General features: G+C 32.8%; 1 protein-coding gene and 1 long non-coding RNA gene across 2 annotated transcripts in view; one reads left to right on the top strand and one right to left on the bottom strand.

The window, feature by feature from the left end:
• The window catches only part of LOC145296011 (uncharacterized), a 476,859-nt gene extending 461,183 nt beyond the window's left edge, over window positions 1-15,676 (bottom strand). Inside the window, exon 1 of the mRNA XM_080142030.1 lies at window positions 15,308-15,676. The gene's annotated coding sequence lies outside the window, so the exon portion shown is untranslated. The remainder of the gene's footprint in view (window positions 1-15,307) is intronic.
• The window catches only part of LOC145296012 (uncharacterized), a 116,010-nt gene that overhangs the window by 87,200 nt on the left and 11,765 nt on the right, over window positions 1-17,045 (top strand). The gene's annotated exons all lie outside the window — the stretch shown is intronic.

A 17,045-nucleotide genomic window follows, 5' to 3' on the forward strand; every position in this document is an offset into this window, starting at 1 on the left:
TATATATATATAATGCGTGCGTCTATATATATATATAATGCGTGCGTCTATATATATATATATATATATATATATTATTCGTGCGTATATATATATATATATATATATATATATATATATATATAATTCGTGCGTATATGTGTATATATATATATATACATATATATAATGCGTGCGTGTGTATATATATATATAATGCGTGCGTATATATATATCTATATATATAATGCGTGCGTATATATATATCTATATAATGCGTGCGTATATATATAATGCGTGCGTATATATATATATATATATATAATGCGTGGGTATATATAATGCATGCGTATATATATAATGCATGCGTATATATATAATGCATGCGTATATATATATAATGCATGCGTATATATATATATATAATACGTGCGTATATATATATAATACGTGCATATATATACATATATATATATAATGCGTGCGTATATATATATATACATATAATGCGTGCGTGTATATATATATAATGTGTGTGTGTGTGTGTATATATATATAATTTTATACTAATCATGTTGTATGTTAGTTTTTTTTAAATGATCTTTATCTGACGGAGAGTACATTTTTTAAAAATTCATGGATTAAGGAGTTTTCATTGTTAAAATTCCTTGTTTGAATTTTATAGATCAATGAATATTTTAATATATTCGATTTTATTTTCATCATATATTTTTCCCATTTCTTATATATATATATATATTATCATTATTCCCCCTATGTTAGCGAATCAGAATCTCTATGCTCACCAAACCGTTGCTTCAACCATTGAACCACTTTAGTAAAGTACTTCTATCCGAACGGAGTTTTATATAGAAGGTGTACGCAGTGACACCAAAACGAAAGGGTTTCCCAAACGATAATACGTCACCAAACTGACTTTCAGCTCCAAGGAATCACACGCATAAAATCTCTCTCATGAGAGAGAGAGAGAGAGAGAGAGAGAGGTTTTATATGTGTGTGTGTGTGTGTGTGTGTGTGTGTGTGTGTGTGTGTGTGTGTGTGTTGGACGTTGCTCCTCCATCGATTGCCCTTACAGTTTTGAACCGTGGCCCATAGTGTTCAAAATCGTGTAAGGGTAAGATTTCAAATGCAAGTTTTCAAAGTACGAAAACTATTCGAGCATAGAAGCACACTTCCTATTTATTTGCCTCCCCACGATGGCAGGGTTGGACACAAGCTCGGTTTTTAATGTGGGGGAAATCCAGCTGCCCCAAACCACGGCACGCTTGATAGGAACAAAGGCTAATAAAAACAAAATTGACAGATAGCCCCATCGATAAACGGACTGATGTGGATATGTAAGGATAGTTAAAAAATAAAAATAAAAAAATAAACATTAGGTAATTAAATAATTGCAATTGACGTGACTAGTTCGAGATAATTAACGTCGAAATATAAATATATTATATTGATACACACACACTTATAAAGTAACATATTACGCATATATTTGTTACAGCATTTACTTCGACAATGCTCAATACAAGAGTAGAGCTTAGAGTTAGTAGTAGTACGAATATAGTTGAACCATGGATCACTATTGATACAGTGATACACACACACACACACACACACACACACACACGTATATTTACCTACCTATATATATATATATATATATATATATATATATATATATATATTGATACGCCCCCACTTCCAGTCAACAAAGTGTAAAATATACAACCAATTTGCACTTAAAAAGGCGATTAGCATCTTTAAAAAAAAAAAAAAAAATAAAATAAAAATAAAAAAAATGCGTATAAAACAGTGGGTAGATAAGCATCCGGTAAGATGCACCATTCCGAGCTAGAATAAAATAATAACAAAAACAAACAAGCAAAAAAAACAAAAAAAAAACAAATAAACAAAAAGAGCATACTCAAACGGTCAAACCAAACGCACAAGACATTCACACCCATATATATATATATATATATATATATATATATATATGTGTGTGTGTGTGTGTGTGTATATATATGTGTGTGTGTGTATATATATGCGTGTGTGTATGTATATATATGTGTGTGTATATATATATGCGTGTGTGTATGTATATATATGTGTGTGTATATATGTATGTGTGTGTGTCTATGTATATATATATATATATGTGTGTGTGCGTGTATATATATTTTTGTGTGTATCTATGTATGTATGTGTACATATACGTATATGTGTGCATGCATATATGTGTGTGTGCGCGTATCTATGTGTGTGTATATATCTATAAAAGTGAAAGTGTATATGTGTGGGTTCGTGTGTGTGTGTGTGTGTGTGTGTGTGTGTGTGTGTGTATTTCCCTACCAAACTACTGTCAATTTTCAATCAACAAACTCCAGGGTTGACATAAGGGGTAGTGAGATTTTGAAAAATCTTTAATCGGTTTTCGGCCAGAACTTTAGCTGTCAAGGAGTCAAAGTTCAGCGATTTGACCTTTGAAAACTCTACCAAACTACTCCGCCAATTTTGGGTTTAAACACTTAATTTGATTTGAGCCCAAAACAATAAATGTTAAGGGGTCAAAGTTTAAAAAAAAAAGAAAGAAAGAAAATTGACCTCTGTAGTCTCTAACAAACTATTAAGCCAATTTTGGGTTTAGATATTTGAAATTTTACATAAAGGGTATTCAGACGTGTATTAAGCTTTTTAATCAGTTGTCGGGCTAAAATTTGGCTGCCAATAGGTCAAAGTTGAAAGAGTTGATCTTTGCAGACTCTACCAAACTCCTCCGCCAATTTTGGGTATAAACACTTGAAATTTTAGATTTAGATTACCTGGACACGGGTAAAACTATTTAATATGTAAGTTATGAACAATACATAAGACTCGAGCAAAGCCGGACTGAACTGCTAGTATATATATATATATATATATAGGTTGCGATAGATTGATGATTTTTCGATCAAACGTAGAAATAGATATATACAAAAGTACAAAACGCAATGGATGACTAGGTAAATATAAAAGGGTGGCCAGAAGAATAGAAAATTTCATTGAAAAATATAAGTACTTTATCCAATATTTATCAATAGATTAGAAGCAATTCATTTACGATCGTTCGTTTCGTACGAGTATCGAAATGTACCAGTGCAATTCACTTGGTGAGTTAAAAAACACATAGATGAAACGGAAAAAGTTCCCATTTTGAAAAAGTTTAAGAAGCGAAAAACAAGGATCGAAAAAGGCGAACAATTTCTTTTACAACATCGCCCCCCCCCCATTTTTATCTTCCGATATATCTTCACGTTCAATCATTTTTAAGTGTTCTTCCTAAGTAGAAAGTTACAAATTACAAAGTTCATATTTCTTCCTCGTTACATTCTTTGTTTTTATGTTTTCCTGGCTCCTGTATGGTAAAATCTCACGGGCATGCGTGAAACTTATATTTATCCAGATGACAAGACATTCGGACTGCGGATCTTCGGATCAAAGTGTAGCGTCTGTTGAAAAAGTGTAGGATAGACGGGGGAATACACACGATTCCATACATTTTTTTTTATATATAAATGGTATGTTTAATTTATAAACGAGATGGGTCTCAATCCAGAGTATGACCCCTTTTTGGGGAGAGGGGCTAATTATCTCCTATATTTAAACCATTCAAACCCAAACATGTATTCAGGTTGCCCTCGTAAGAAGACAAAAATGAACTTTAAGAAAAGCAAAAATAAAAAAAAACGAATGTAAATTAAACCATACCCCCCCATACAACATGCGTATGCCCTGCCCTACCGAAGCGGAAGCGGTGTTAGCAACCTTCTGAAGGTCTACAATCTTTTTATATGTCTCGAGTTCGCTATTATGCCAAAATCACCTATTGATTAGTTCGAGCCTGGAAAGCCACCCTTTTAGGTATTACCTCCCCTTTTCAAGAAAGTGGTTGTCGTAGCGATTTAGTGTCGGTCCGCTTTAGGTGCCACTACTGGGAAATACCGAGGAGTCCGTTCACATTCCAGAGTTCCCTAGCAGGGAAACTGGATTACACTCCCATGTTAAGCTGACTTCATCTTGCAAGTAGGAAGCAGGTATTCCCTTTATTTAAAAGTTTGACTAAAAATATAGAATTGCTTTTAACGGTTACATACCTTCTCTTTAAAATGTGTATTTAATTAAATTTAAATTATATATATATATATATATATATATATATATATATATATATAAGAAATAAACCATAGCGGAAATTCAGTCGACTCAAATAAGATGGAAAACGGGGTGAGGAAAAAGAAAAAAAAATGGGGGAAGTTACATGTAACAAATGTACAATTCAGTAAAATAAATAAGTCGATTAAAAACAAGATCGTTAAAATACTGAATTGTTACATGTAACTTCCCATTTTTTTTTCTTTTTCCTCACCCCGTTTTCCATCTTATTTTAGTCGACTGAATTTCCGTTATGCTTCATTTCTTTACAATTATTTTAAAATTTTGCCAATCGAATAAAGTTATAAATTACCTTAAGTATCGATTCTGAGAACAGTAGTCATTTTTGTTAAGCCAATAATTTATGTTATCGATCTTACTCTAACCTACGGTGTCGATTCTGCTCAAAATCGATATTTACGGTAACTTTAGCGCAGCGGTCTTTTTAATTCCTAGTAAATATTTATTTTTGACGCAAATAAGTCACAAATAGGTGAACACAGATTGATTAACTTACTAGCAATATTTCATGCCAAATAATGTATGTTGTCAATAGTAATGATTGCCGATGATAATAAAACGTAGTGTCCGTTTTTTTTTTTTTTTTTTTTTTTTTTTTACCGTTTACTTTCAGCGTCATTGTCAAAAATGAGTAGCCGAAAATAGCAGTAACGCCGCTGAGTGCTCAAATGCCCCTCTCAATTGGCAATACGAGTTTTCCCACTAGTAGAAATACAGATTTGTGAATAATTTTTTTTTTTTATTATTTATAAAACATTATCCAATTTTATAAACATTTTTAACATTTGTTAAATAAATTTTTTGCGACAAATTGAAAACGAAATATCGATTATTGTAAAAAACAAAACAAAAAAAAAATCGAAATTTGACGGAATCAAAATTTAGGCCAGATTGACACAAAGCCGCGCCGTATTTATTTCACAAACATTATTATAGTTAAAAGTGCCTCTGTTTTTAAGATGAACTTTGTTTATTCAGATTGGCACTTATAGTGGCAATTAAAAGTAAAGAAAATACAGAAAAGTCTGCATGATGTCCGTACTTGTTACGGAACAAAGATGTTATATTCCAAAAATCACGTAAATCGATCAAGTAGTTTTATTTAAAACTAAGAAAATAAAAAATACGATTCTTAAGCGATTTTACTACTAATCTGCATTGAACATAAGGCTTATTTTTTACCTCTAAACTTCGATTTAAATTGCCCCCCCTTTTTATATCATCGATTTTCATGATGGCCGACGAAAACACTACGACTTGCTTAGTCGTACAATTTTATTTGCTTGAATTAAAACACACACACACACACACTATATATATATATATATATATATATATATATATATATATATATATATATACACACACACACACACACACACTTGATCAAATTATGTGATTTTTGGAATATTTCATCTTCGTTTCGTTTCTGGTACACCACTACACCATACAGACTTTTTTGTATTTTCTTTTTAAATTGCCGTCATAAGTGCCAATTTGAATAAGCGCTTAATTTTCTAAGTAAAATGAACACGCGGGACAGATCGTAAAATTTAAACTAATACAACCTCGGAACTTTCCTGCTTCCGACTGCAGCAAGCTGTGCCACAAGACTGGGAGACAACCCCCTTCCCCGCCTCTGGCTTCGAGGGACACTTTGATCGGTTACGAAAAACTAGCTTAGGATGGATCCGTCGGCATTCCACAGCGATCGTTACCTTGCAACTACCGAAGTGGAAGGTAATGCCCGGGAAAGTCCATTTTTTTAAGGCCATGCAGGGCAGGAATATATCTCATTTCAACAAGGAAAGCGATAAGGGTTAAAGACACGCAGTAGGTTGTCAGAATGGTGCCAATATGAATCCCGGCTTGTACGGGAGAACCAGTGGAAATGAGAATAAACGAACTAGGAAAATCTGGAGAAAGTTACCGACACCGGCAACCCCGGATCAGTGCCGCCGCGTAGGGTATTTCGGGATTATGTATTACCGTAGCACTAGCAGTATCTAACTAGCCTCAGTTATTTGACACTATTATTAATAATAATCTTAAAATGCTGAAGTTAACACTTGTATCACTTTTTTTTATGAGTGACATTCGCACGTTAAAATATGTGCATATGTGTGTGTGTGTGTGTGTGTGTGTGTGTGAGAAAGAGAGAGAGAGAGAGAGAGAGAGAGAGAGAGAGAGAGAGAGAGAGAGAGAGAGAGAGCAAGCATTTATCTGTAATTTGTAATTGTATTACCTGTACTTAATTAAGATTGGCTCTTAGGGCAGCAATTAAAAGAAAGGAAATACAGAAAAGTATGTAGGACGTACATACCCGCACGGAAGGAATATGAAATATTCAAAAAAATCACGTAAGGAAGATGAAATATTCAAAAAAGTATTCAAGTAGTTTGTTTTCAATTCAAGAAAATCAAACATTATTCTTTGTCAATTTTACGGAGGGGGAGGGGGGTTATGAAGGAATCAAGGGCAGACAACCGACTTTCATTTGAATTTTTTTTGATAATGCCGGAAAGACAATCGAAACATATGATTTAAAACCAAACAATTTATTAACATAACGTATTTTTTAAAAAAAAATTTTCAGAACAAAAAGTTTCCAAATAATGAAAACATTATTTTAGAAGGATAAGTTAAAAACAAAACTTATATGAAAAGACCCTTCTAAAGAATATTTACATGGCCCCGGCCTTCACTTTATCGGTAAAAAAGAAAAAAAATTTTTTTTTTTTTGATTTTTGGAATATGCTATCTTATTTTCATGACAAGTAGATACACGATAATTTTTTTTTCTTCATTTTTGTTTATCGCCATAAGTGCTAATATGAATAAGCACCGCATTATCACTTACATGGTAAAGGGCAGATTATAATAGTCTTCGTAATGTTTTTGACACCTGCATTAATCGGAAAAGACACGGGTCTTGTCACTGTTCGTTCCCTTCTTTTCTTAAAATCGCTTCATTAGTTTTTTAGAAAATTGTAAATGCGGCGATAACGACGAACGGGAACGCGGATAATTGATATAGTCTGATTCTTCGGGTAACTTCTGGTTTATTTTCATAGAGTTCAAAAATGTTTTGTTTTTTTCTTCTTTTTAAATATATTAGTTAATTTACAAGTACTACCTGGAGAAATTCAGTTGTAAGTTACACTTCTGAGGGTGGAAATGCGGGTGGTAATCAAAATACAAGTGTGAAATACGTTGGACTGACGCAACGAAAGCATGCTATTCTGCGGATTAAATAGAGAATTTTGTTCGAAATTGCGAGCACATTCCCAAGTTCGAAAAGATAAACTTGAAGAAGGCCGACTGTTACATCGGCCGAAACATTGTGAAAAAACAAACAACAACAAAAAACAAACAAACAAACAAACAAAAAAAACAACAAACACACTCGAGATGAAAAAAAAAACAGTTTAAATAATACGAATTATAAATCCTTATCTCAAAAAAAAATTCAGAAACGATTATTTTTACTCCAAATATATATATATTTTTTTATTCTTAATTGTTATTCATATATAACAAGTACTGGTGATCACCGCCCCTCCCCCCAAAAAGGGACCTAGTTGAAGGATTTCACGAATGATTTCAAATGAACTAAAATGTCACTTTTAATCTAAAAATGCAATTAGTTTTTGTTTCCTAAATCTAATAAAATTACGAGTAACAGTTGTTTATATTAGTCAAGGAATAGTGACCGCATAGGGAGACAATCGAGTCTGTGCTTGCATTTATTAACTTTTTTTTTTTTAATCCTATACCATTAATTTTAGTAAAAATTTACGAAACATTTTTCTTTAGCTATCGTTTTATCATTTGTGTATGAAAGGAAAGTAGTTTTTTTTATAAACACGCACCCACTCTGTAATAAAGAGTAATATTATATATATCCGTCTCGTCACAAAGCGAGTAAAAGACTACTAGACAAATCAATGTCATAGGTTTGGGGGGAAATTGAAACAGCAAATCTATTTCCGTTTTCTTCTTTTCGCTTTCTATACAGATTTAGACGTTTTTTCTTCTAACTTTCCATTTTCTTTGTCTTATTTTAACTTCGTCGATTTACGCGAACGCTGGTGTAGGACAATTTTTTTTCTGTCATTTTTGATGTAGAGTGTGTACTCTTTGTTGAAATAAATGAGAAAAAGGCGACATTTACACGATTGTCGGTCACAAGTAGAGTGAGAAAGAAAGACGCACGTAGATTTATTTCAGATCAAACGTTGTTGGTGTGTCCAAGTATCGTAATAAGATGTGCTGTTCGTTCGTTTGACAGCAATTTCTTAGCGAAGATATACCTTCTGGTTTTGGTTTGCGAAGAGAAATCTTTCTAGACCGAGACAATTTAAATTTTTATCCCAATCCAGATTCCTGCTATCTGGTGGAGCTGAATTTTCCCTACATTAAAACCTAATTCTGCTCCGTGGGGTGAGGGAGACAGGTAAATAGAAACAGCAGTTTCGTCGTTGAATGCGCAAAGTGAACGGACACATCTCCAGCACAGCATCCGTTAGTTTTTTTTTTTTTTTTTTTTTCGACAAATGAAGTTGCCTTAAAAAATAACGAAATTGTTTTATTGATTGAAAATAAAAAAAACAATACCCCCCCTCTAAAAAAACAACTTTAACTTAATACATTTTTACATATATAACTATATTTTAAGGCGAAAAATATAAATAAAATTGGGCGAGGTAGTCAATGGGAGTTTCCAAGCAAGAGCCAGAAATTGCCAAAGGAAAATGAACTCGTTTGAACGGATAACATGTGCATTCATTCCGTATAATTGTTTTCCATGATGCAGAGTGGCTATCAGTTAAGTCCTTCCAGACTGAGTCAATTTTAATTTTTGTCCAAACAATCCAGAATGACACTTTTTTTTTTTTTTTTTTTTTTTTTTTTTTTTAAGAGCTGTATGTTCTACAACTAAAAAAACAAACTTTGTGCCTAAATTTTCCTTCGAATAGAGGGGGGGGGAGTAAATGGTGACAGCAAGATTCACCAGAAAAAAAAAATGACCATCCAAAAAGGCGTCTTGGGAGACAATGGATATGTCTGTAAGTAAAGTTACCTGTACGAGAAGTCGTAAAGAAAGCGTTGCACAATCAGCAACCACGTTTTCCCTGAACCAATATTGAAGCAAGAAGTCCAGAACGACAGAAACCAACGAAGTGTGTGTAATATATATATATATACACACACACACACACACACACACACACACACACACACACAGACAATAACTGTTGTGGTCGGGCTGAGTTATGGACTTGTTCAGTCCTAGAAGATCCACTTTCTCAGGCCTCTGCGAGGAGTTTATTAATAATCGCCCGATGCAACGTTTTCGGGAATTTCGACTGGGCTGCTAGAGCATTTTCAGGCCAATATGTTCTCATCAGGTTCACTGACTTTTCAAAATCACATCTGATTCGGTATATAACTTCCTGGCAAGGAGGACTAATTTCTTCTGTGGAAAGCAATCATTTATTAAATCGCCTGACGAGGACTTCTGGTTTTAACCGACCATTTGTCCGAAACATTAGCATGTCGCGACCATATAAATTTGTTTATATTAATAAAATATATCTTGCTCTTCTTTTATTGAGCACTCACAGTAACATCTTTAAATTCATTAGTTATCTCTCGTGAATACCTTTAACCTAGTGTGTGTGTACGTGTGTGCGCGCGCGTGTATGAACGGAGCAACTCGAGATCCGATAGAGAAAAAAAAAAACACATCCAAAATCAGGACGTTTTATTTCTTTAACAAAGAGATTCGATTTTATAGGTGGACACGCACTTGCATCGACTACCTGTACAATGGCTGTTTGTTTATTAAGTTTGGATTCTATTGATTTTATTTATTTTTTTCATTGAAACTCGAGTCGACAATAACAGAAGAATCTTTAAGGTTGACACGTTTTTCCTCTTGTTTAATATTATCAGGTAACGATAGGAAATCAGTTTTACTTTTTGAGGGAAGAAGAAACATCGGTGGCCGAGTAGGACCGTTGGGTGTGAACTTTATAAGGTTCGATAATCACACATACACACAACCACGTATGTATGTATGTATGTATGTATGTATGTATGTAAATCTCGATTTCAGAAAGAAAGGAAAGAGATATACGAGAGAAAGGGACACCAAAAAGAAAAGTAACTTGAGAAAGAGGGAGAAGGAGAAAAAGAAAGAAAAGGGGTAAGAAAGAATGAAAAACATGAAGGGAACGAAAAGAAAAAGGGAGGAGGGATAGTAAACCACCGGAAAGGAAAGAAACAGAAGAAAAAAATGTTTAATTTTTTTTTTCCGTATTTAATGAGGGGACAGTAACATTATTACTGAGTAACAACGGATAAGAAACCAAAAAGAAAAAAAGAATCTGGTAGGATACAAGCTTTCTTTTCTGAGCAGGAAACCCCAGAAACTAAATAATAAAATCCAAACCATGAAAGATAAAAAAGAAAAGAGAAAAGAAAAAAAAAATGAAAATGATGAAAGAAAAGGAAAAGAAAGAAAAAACAAAAAAGAAAGAAAAAGAAAAAAAAAACAAAAAAACAAAAAAAAAAGAAAAAACAAAAAAACAAAAAAGAAAAAACAAAAAAGAAAAAACAAAAAAGAAAAAACAAAAAAGAAAAAACAAAAAAGAAAGAAAGAAAAAAGAAAAAACAAAAAAGAAAGAAAGAAAAAGAAAGAAAGAAAAAGAAAAAACAAAAAAGAAAAAAAAAACAAAAAAAAAACATGGTCTCATTCACTATCATGCTTATTTCTTCACCTTTCCGATACGTAGATACAGTAATAATACAGTGTATTACTAATACACGCACAGTAGTGCAGATTTAGCACACCCGCACACGGTCAATGGAAATTGGAGAAATGGCGATTAAACAGGCTTTAAAAAATTCATTTCTAAAAAAAAAAAAAAAAAAAAAAATCTTCAGCAAGCAATAGTTTAAGTGGCATTTTCTTGTAGCACCGGTAAAATATAGTAAGTATTAAAGTCAGTATCTTCAAATGTAGGTGAATAGGAAAGGCAAGATATAGTAAATTCGGTAGGTTAACTAGGTGCGAGCATGTTTTCTGCACTTTTGCTGTTGGAGGAAAGGAGTCGGAGTTTTGTTTTTTTTCTTTTTTTTTTATATTGTTTTCATGCTCTTTCTTGAATGGACGCCGGCTCTCCGCTGACAGAAACAAGAATATAAAGTAGTGTCATGTGTGTGTATTATTACTGGCTTAGATCGACAAGTCGAGATTTCGGTCTGTGTGACCTCTTGATAGCCAATAGTTATTGAACTGTTTAATGATAGACGAACTCTGAGGCGACCGAACATATCGAAACATCGGCTCATTGGTGTAAGCCAGAAACATACACACACACACAATTACCATTAGTCGCGACAATAAATCTACTGTTTCAGTCTAAAAAGACTTCACCGGGAGATAAAAAACAGACTAGTCCTAGGTGAGAATGAAGTCTTTTTAGATTGAAACAGTAGAGTTATTGTCGCGACTAATAATAATTTTGCTTACTTAAATTGAATGTGGAATTCAATAGTTTTTACTTTTGGATATTTTAAAACTTGAATAAACATACACACACACACATATATATATATATATCTCAGCTCTACTATTAATTATTTTGGTTAGAGCGTTGTTGGATCGGATATATATCAAACTTATCTCTCGTCTTTTTCTCTCTTTCTCATATATAACCTTCATTTAGACGAAACAAAAAAAAAAGATTTGAAGTCTTGATTTTCGGAATAAGATCAAGTTGTTTTATCTTATCTGTTCTCTGTCGGAAGAGAAGACATCCATATTTTCTGGTGCAATTTTTATTTTTATCACACCAGATTGCCCCCCCTTTTTAAGGAGAGCTTGTATTGCTTGGTCTTTGCGAAGAGAGACAAATTAAATAGAAACTGTCGAACTTTGACGTATTTTATGGTATGCCAACCATTTTTTTAGGATCTTAGATATTAGAAAGCGGAAACGCTAAGTTTTTTTCTATCATAAATATTTCATAAAGACACTGTCCGACTTTCCAGCTAGGATCAAAGTGTATTATCTGTTCTGTCTCCAGAGGACGAGAAATCGTTCTAGACTGAGAGATTTTTAATGTTTAATCCACTCATTGTGCTCGCTTTCTTCCGGTGCGTTTATCGTGGTGGGGGTAGATATCCCACATTACAAAACCGACTTTGTGTCTAATTTTTTTTTTTCTTGTACCTGTATATGCGAGAGGGCTATGGAGGTTCATACCTCGCCCAATAATTTTATATCAGGGCTTAATCTATCCATCTGGATCTGAATTCAACTTGCCGATTTCGTAGTCTGCGTGTCGGTATCTCTTTAACTCATGCACCCCCCGACCGGCCGAGAACACACGCACAATTTTTGTTTTTGTGAATTTGGACTGATTATTGATATCAAGACTTTTTTTTTTTTTAATATAAATATCGCTATTTAAAAAAACAAAAACAAAAAAAACTGAAAACATACAATATCAGATACCCAAACCCACATAGCTCCTTACCATTAATAAGCCCCAATCCCTCGCTTAAAATCGATTTATAAAGTTTTAAATAAAAATTTCGGCAGACCTAAACTAGTATCACCCTCACATAATTTTTTTGGGTACTCATGCACTTATTGATCCGTGCTGAAATAACGTTATTATTTGAAAAGCCATTCTTAACATGGGGAGGGGAGGGTGTTTTGTAACTATTCTGTACTTTAACCTTACAATTGAATAAAAAAACAAAACTTTAATTAAACTTGGAAATACGATTTAAAAAATAGCGCGGATTAGTAAGTGCATTAGCACTTTTTTTTATATGTATTTAAGTTTTAATATGTAATATAGTTTTCGAGGTTGGAGGGGTGTTTATTCCGAAAGCCGTTCTTAACATGGTGGGTTGGGGGTGTTTATACTATGCTGAGTTAGGTCGTAGAAAAATATCAACAGCGGAATACCGGTTAAGGTGATTCGTTCTGGTTCGCCATTATTTCTTAAACGATAATTACATCGATCAGTCAGATTAAAAAAAAAAAAAAGAAGGGATTTTTAATTTTATACCGGCTGTGTTTCTAAAAAGGAAAAAAACAAGGTGTTTCTACAGAATTGGGACCAGATTTTGCAGTGGATAAATGGAGTTTTCAGATCACAAAAGACTAAAAATATTACAAACCAAAAATAACCACATAGTAAAAACATGAAATTAAACTTATTCTATCCTACCAGGAGAAATCTTCCTAGACCGAGGCAATAAAAAGAGTACAAATCCAAAGTGCCTCTTCCAATTTTTTCGCCCCTCCCCCTAAGTAAAAATCGACCTTGTCTCTGTCGTTGCCCTTGTGGGTGGTAAGTAAATGAGATTAGAATCAAATCAGTCACAAACAGTAAACACAGAAGGAAAGAAACACACACACATTATATATATATATATATATATATATTAGTGAACGTGCGAGAAAAAATTTCCAATCCATATTGTAGAATTTTTTGTGGCTTCTAAATTGTTCAAATACATTCCAAACGATTAATCTGTATGCAATTTCTAATTGTGATAAATAAAAATAAATACATAAATAAATGTCTCGAAAAATAAAAATATAAAAGATTTTCCACAAATAATGAGAACACTGTTTTTAGAAACATTATTACACGCGCGTGCACAAAACAACAAAAACTGAATATATGTTAAGTAAGGTCTAGATAGATCAAAACAAATACTAATAAATAACATGTCAATGCATTTTTTTTCAAAATCTTGATTGCTCTTATTAAAACTATTTCAATTAGTTGATTTTAACATTGATTTTATGGGTGTTAATGTAGTGAGTGATCTGATCCGCGCTATTTTTTTTTTTAAACCGCTCGACTCACTTTAAGTAAAAAAATTAAACACGTGTTCTTAAATTTAAACGAGTCCTTCTAGTCTACTCTCGCTCTCTCTATATATTAGTACATATAAAACCGGAAAAAAAAATCCGAGGTCCCTAATTCGATAGAGATTGCAAAAATAATGACAAAAATAAACGGTATTTATGCACTATTTGACCTGCGCGCTGAAATATTAGCGTTATTATTTAGAACGCCATTCTTAACATGGGGAAAGGCAACGGTGTTTTGTAACTATTTTTCTACTGTCACCTAATAATTTAATAAAAAAAAAAAAAAAAAAAGAAATCGAAAAATTTGAATTTAACTTGAAAATGTTATATTTTAAAATAGCGCGGGTCAGATAGTGCAGAAAAGCCAAACAAACTGGCTCGATTTGCCCAGTGTTGTCCGGTGATGACATATAGCCGGGTGCAGTGCACTGCATAGTGGAGGGTGCTAGTGCACTTATTGATCTGCGCTTTTTTTTTAAATAGTATTTTCAAGTTAAAGTTTTATATGTATAAATTGTAAGGTTAAAGTACAGAAAAGGTACAAAACATCCTCCCCATGTTAAGAATAGCTTACTAAATAATAATCGTCATTATTTCAGCAGGGATCAATAACGTTTACAATTTTTCTCAATAGGGGGTTTAAAACTTCGTTTTATTTTATTTCTTTTATCTTTAATAAATATTAAAAAAAAAGAAAATTCTGTATTTGTAAAAGTCACGGGTACTTGTGCTGTTTGCGGACCGTGCTGAAATAATAGCGTTATTATTTAGAAACTCACTGGGAGAGGGGCTTTAATGTACTTGCACCCAACAATCTAATTAAAAAGATACCGTATAGTAATAGAATTGAACTTGAAAATCCAATCCAAATAATAGCACGCCCCGTAAACTGCAAAAGTACAAAGTTACGCATAGGCGAGAAACAGACCGACAGTCAGACACGTGAAATATTGGATAGTTTTTTTTTTGGGGGGGGGGATAATTATTACGCGGTACAATAACAAAAAAAAAAAAGAAAAGAAACCATAAATATAATAAAGGATAATTCTTTTTAAAGTGTTAGCGAAAAAAATTACCCCCCCCCAAAAAAAACATGAAATTAAAAGAACTGAATTGTGTCTGCGCATATGAAGTCCACCGACCGTAAACTAATAACGTTTTAAATAAATAAATAAAATACTTTCTTACCTTTTAAAGTTTTAAATTGAAATTGGAGTATATTACACCTTTTGTTTAAGGTAATTTCTTTCTTTTCTTTTTACTATTACCTTTTTTTTTTTAACATGAACGTAGCACCTGCAATATAACTTATTGAATATTGTAATCGCATAAATGGGTATTGGATTGGTATGTGCGTGTGTCTATGCGTCTCGTTGTATGCGTTAATTAAGTACGTTTTTTTTTCCGCATACATATATAATTGCATACCGCACACATTGATAATAATAAAAAAATAAACAGAAACACAGCGTCACACGCACATATAGACGAATAAATGAATGAATAACAAGAGCTAGGAAAAAAAGAAGAGATGGTAGATGTGTTCTGTTTCCGTTTCGATTGCAAATAAAAAAGAAAACAAAAACCGTATATACGAATATAAGTTAAGTAAAAACAAATATCTTTTTTCTCGTATGTTAGAAAAAAGTATTTAATGTAGAACTTCGTTAAAAAAATGAAATCATAAATACGTTTAAATCTCTAAATGTGTGTGAACTGAATAATGTTTTTTTTTTACAACTATTCATACTAATATAACGATAAAAATCTTTTGTAGTTGCAGTAATAGTGATCTAAAAAGCACTGACTACTGCTGCTGCTGATGTTTGAAGATTCTGCCGCTTAATCCCTGCCTATTACGATGCTGATGATAGTCACGATAATAAAGTTACTCAGATTGTTGATGATGATGTTCGTGATTATGCTTTTTTTTTTGCTTGTAGCTGCTGCTGATATTCTGCATAACGTAGATGCAAAAAAACAAAACAAAAAAAAAAAACCTATAACGGAGTAAATGAAATAAGTATTGCCCGCCCACTACCCTCTCCATCGTATCGATAGTAAAATCTGTGCTGTCACTAACTTTTACTATTTACTCATTAATCTTGCTACCAAGAAGAAATGCTGAGAGAGAGAGAGAGAGAGAGAGAGAGAGAGAGAGAGAGAGAGAGATGCGTAGCTAGCTCTGCTCTTTGATATGACAGGGACGCGTGTTACAATTCACGTTTTTCATTTTTGGGTTAGAAGCAGAAAATTAACCATAATCCTTAATTCCTTTTAAAATTCAATTCACATGGCGAAATGCTTTTCTAATAGGCAGTTTAAAGGCTTAAAAATCATTTTCACATTTCGAAAGCGATCTTAATTCGAATACATATAAACAAGTCGGCCATGTTTTTTATCCATAACTGGCTGGATTTACTCGGCGTTGCCCGGGCGCAGAGTTTAGAGAAGAGAAAAAATAATTTAAAAAAAAACAACAATGTTTACATTTTGTTGTTTCTTTATAGGATTAAAAAAAAAGTGATTGAGTTTTCCTTTCTTTTATTTTTGATTTGGTATTTATGTAAAATAGGGGCCCGTACTATTTTTAGATATAATTTTCAAGTTGAATTAAATTTTACGGTACTTTTCGTTGTTTATTAAATTGTTAGGTGAAATAACAGAAAAGTTGTAAAACACACTTCCAAACTTAACAATGGCTTTCTAAGTAAAAACGTTATTATTTCCGCACGGTCCGTATTCTGCATAAGTTTCCTTTGATTTAAATAATAATTAAATAATAATAATGAAGTAAATGTGATGAAAGTTACGTACCACACACATTCTTGTCTGGGCGTTTTATTCATACAAAACTGACCGTTCGAAATTCGAAAGCAAGATTAAAGCCTTCACAGTCACAGTGCCGATCAGACATTAATTACTA

Source organism: Euprymna scolopes, chromosome 16 (genome assembly GCF_053919585.1).
Source record: "Euprymna scolopes isolate OS-2025 chromosome 16, ASM5391958v1, whole genome shotgun sequence".
NCBI lineage: Eukaryota > Metazoa > Mollusca > Cephalopoda > Sepiida > Sepiolidae > Euprymna > Euprymna scolopes.